At 51.6% G+C, this 4,259-nt stretch overlaps 1 pseudogene; it reads right to left on the bottom strand.

Moving 5' to 3' along the window:
* The window catches only part of LOC119364367, a 7,400-nt pseudogene extending 3,646 nt beyond the window's left edge, over positions 1 to 3,754 (bottom strand).
* Positions 3,755 to 4,259: the final 505 nt, after the last annotated feature.

The following is a 4,259-nucleotide window of genomic DNA, read 5'->3' as shown; positions in this document are numbered from 1 at the left end:
ACACCCCGTAAAAAACCACGAATATAAAAACCCGAAACCAAGAAAGACGGATGCTTTCAGAATCACGCGCTGAGATGTGCGCCTTCAGATCTAATGGCCCCAAAATTTGACTGAGTACGAAATCAAAATCAGTCTATTGAAATTTAGCAAAAATGATCAAATAAACCATACGGTTCAGTAACTGCAAACTGAGCCTAAATACTTGTAAAGAACTGGCTGGACAGTTCAAAATGGTTGCCCCTTGGAAAGCTACCAAAATCAGTCACCGCTGCTGACGAACACTATCACCTGAAACATTCGCCACAACAGGTTGCTGCCTTATCCGGGACAGTAGGACAGAGACCTCCTGTGTTGCGAGATCCATCCGTTCCTCCGATTTGCCTGCTTCGCTCACCAGAACTGAGACCATGGACTGGAGCGCTTTCACCCTTTCATATGATCTGCCATGATCAGGAGCGCCAATCAATGACTTGGAATGTTGTGGCTGGGTTCTATGCCATCGGACAGGAAGGTAATGGTCCGGGATCTGAAAGTAGTTTAGCGTTGTCAGCACACGGAGGGCATGCCGGCAGAGGATCCCTGATGACTCAAACATTTGGCAGCTGCAAGAAATTAGCTCCTCCTTTTGGTTCCATGTGACATTGCAACCGCCATCTGTCTTGGTATGGTGCCGGACAAGAAAAGCATTCCCTTCCAAGTGGAAGTATGCATAATGAGCAGCCTCTACAAGCTCATCCTGTAGCTTATAGAATGCATACGGGGTGAAAACAGCTGCAGCATGTCCTTCCACTGGAGCTGCCGTCTTGAGAATTGTATTTTCCGAGCTTTGTTGCGCTATTTGTTGTTCCCCAGCTTGATCTTTGTAGTCAACAACTACCGCAACCTATGTAAAAAAATGAACACTATTATATTACTCTTTTACTTTGCACAAAGTTGGCTTGCAGCAAACTATAATGAACTCAACAGGAGCAGTAGTGACTGGTGAAAGGGTATCACAATTTTTCTTACAAGGGGCAAAAAATACTTGGCATTTGGTAAACATGAGATGAAATGGTCACCTGCTCAATGAAGTGGGATAGGCATGTCTGGGCGCTCAACAACCGCTGAATGAAATCCTTTATTTTTGAAATTCCCGGCAAAGCAGCCAGCCCTGCCTAAAAATGTCCTCCCAAATATGGCGATGCCCAAAGCTTCCGTGATGCAAATAAGCTAGCAATGTGCCTATTTCCATGTAATCCATAGCAGCTCACCATGTCACTCCATCCAAGATCGAAGTCCATTGTGCTTTCCATGTTGTTCAGCCTATAGAACTCGTTTTCCCAGTCATTATAGTGTCTCCCGAGAACTGCATTGAACCAAGATGGAAACCTTAATGCAATAAGCCCGATGGAGAGGGCATGCTTTGTGTTTGGTAGCTCCTTTTGAACTGCTTCTTTGAGATACATATTTTGATCAGTCAATATTGTCTGTGGAGCTTTTCTGTTCATGAAGTTGAGAAATACCTGTCAACAAGAAAGACTTTCTAAGAGAACGGTTGTAAAGAGGACCACGAGTTTTTCACCCTCAATGGTTACCTGTAATGCCCATGTGAAGGATTGCAGATTTCCCTCCCTCAGAAGCGCGCAACTGAAGAAGCAAGGCATCCCATGATTGTTCATTCCAATCCAAATACCCAGTGTCATGTCAATAGAAGTTAGCCGATGAGTGGTGTCAAATACAACAGCATCACCAAATACCTCGTAAGACTGGATCGATGATGCGTACGACCAGGCAATATTCTCAAGGCAGTTGCTCGCGTCTTTGGTGTAGTCATACTTGAAATTGGGATCCTTCTCCTTAACATTTCTGCACATCTTAAGCAGGTCGACAATCTCATCCTCCTGGTCGAACCTCCTGAAGGAGTGTATGAGATTTCTCACATCCTTATCAGTAAATGGGAGATTCCCAGGCTGGACGCACTTCTCCAGCTCCATTATCCTCATCATCTGCTGCACAGAGATCCCAGATTTTGCAAACACCAAGATCCTGTCTCTGTCCGAGTCGGAGATGACACGGTACGCCGGCAGAAAGCGAACTTCATCCTGCCGGAGGAGCTCATGATTGTGGTGGTTAGAGAACCCCGTGACTCGCCACTCCAGACCACCTGCTCCCGCATCCCTACCAATGCGTAGGTACGCCTGGCACCCGCAGCGGGAGGACTTCCTGTTCCTCTGCTGCTTGGCGCCGTCGTCGAAGGGCTTCGCTGGCGTGTTGCCGGCGCGGTGGCACACGAAGTACCGCCGGGTCAGCCCCTTGCCCACGCCGTCCTTCCCCTCCGTACGGTGCCGCCGGATCGAGAACCCGCACTGCTTTGCGAACCCGCTGTAGAGCTCGTACGCCGCCTCGTGTGTCGGGAACCGCTGCCCTATGTACGGGACGGAGTCGTCCGCCTCTGCCGCCGCCGTCTCCAGCGAGATCCTCCTCTCGTTGGGAGAGTCCCTCTCTCCCTCCTCCCCGCTGCTGGGTCTTTCCATGGGGACACACGCTGCTCTAGAGGATCGCCGCCGTAAAACTCCAGAACAGATACGGCCAGCGGAGGCAGATCACGACGAAATGGGTTGAGAGAGGCGTAATACAAAGGGGGCATAGACTTTTGAGATGACGACGGTGGTCGGTAGTCTTCGCAAGAGAACCCGGCGACGGTGGGCGGCGGAGGTTCTCCGGCGACAGGAACTGCGGCGCAGACCTACAGGTGGGAATGGATCTATCACAAGGCGAACAGTTTTTTTTTTTTTTTTGGCGACAGGCGAACTGTGTGGAGTAATGTCGTGATGCATCCCGGCCTGAAGGAGAATAGTACACATTTTTATTAGGAAAACGTTTGGGGCCGGGGCACCGGCCGAAGCTTCGGCCGGTCCAGTCCACGCGCGCACGCCGCAACCCAGTCGCGAGCAACCACGTGGCGCTGCGGATCTCGCGAATCTCGCCTCATTCCTGTCTCGCAGCTCCGCGGATCTCGTCCCCATCCTCATCTCCTGCAGCGCCGGCGCCCACATCTCGCCGTCGGCCATGGAAGGTCGAATCCCCCGCGCGTCCATGGATGTCGATCTCACCCCGCCATGCTTTACAGCCCGTTTCGCCATTGGATGCAGCCCGTTGACCAATCCCCATCCCCGGCGGTTGCAACTCCCACACGTCTCGTGCTTCTGCCTCGCCGCCGACGAGCCGGACGGCGATGGTCGACACCGGAGGCTTCTGCAGAATCGTCGCACCCCCTCATGTTGCAACCGTTTAAAAAAAAGCTTCATCCCCTAGATGAAAAGCTTCAACCGGATGTAGAGAAAGCTACAAGCGGTCAGCGCCATCGCCGGAAAGCTACAACCGTTGACATGAAATGCTACATCCTTCGATTAAAAAAGCTTCAACCGAAACGACACAAAAAACCTTGACCAAGTGCTGCTAAAAAGAAAATAGCTACAACTTTTGGTAAAAAAGCTTCAACGGTTTGTTGGAAAAAGCTCCCACCATTGAGAGAGAAAGCTACAACTAGACACTATGAAAATAAGAAAGCTTCAACCAGCGACGGCTGAAGGTGGAAGAAGATGATAAAATGCTGCAGTTTTGCTACATGCTTCAACCGGCATAGATTTTTGCTACAACTGGCATAGCATTTTGCTACAACTAGCGTCACGTTTTGCTACAACACACAGCCGGCGTCGCGGTTTTGCTACAATTAGCATCGTTTTTTGCTACAACCGGCATAATGTTTTGCTACATCCATCATGGCTGAGCTACGACCCAGCACGGGTTTCCGTGAATTCTGGCGGCGAGATCCAGCACGGGGGGCAGGGGTGCATGCTGCATCCGGTCGCCGGCGAGCTGCTACGGGCTCGCGACGAGCTGCAACCTCGACCGGCCGTAACGGAGCTCGAGCCCAAATCCATGGCGGCAAGGAGGTCATGACGTATGTAAGACATGATTGAAGCAATTCCAAGGCGGCTTGATAGGTGGGGGAGCCCCTCGTCGACGTGATTCGGCCGCGGGGAACGAATAACAGGCGGATCTAGCCACCGCCGCCGCGGATCGGGGACGGTCAGTCGCGGGGGGATCCAACTCCCTGTTTTTCTTCTTGTGCCTGTTCGTACACGGTCGCAACAAAACTGTTCTTTTTTGCTGCAACGGTTGCTTCAGTCTGTGTATGCGCGCAGATCTAACGGTCCATGCAAACCGCATCGGACGGCTGGGCCTCGACCGGCCCAACTGTTGGGCCGGTGCGCCGG

The sequence above is a fragment of the Triticum dicoccoides genome, chromosome 2B (assembly GCF_002162155.2).
Source record: "Triticum dicoccoides isolate Atlit2015 ecotype Zavitan chromosome 2B, WEW_v2.0, whole genome shotgun sequence".
Taxonomy (NCBI): Eukaryota; Viridiplantae; Streptophyta; class Magnoliopsida; order Poales; family Poaceae; genus Triticum; species Triticum dicoccoides.
The sequence above is the reverse complement of the archived record's forward strand: the minus strand, read 5'-3'. Positions and strand labels throughout refer to the sequence as shown.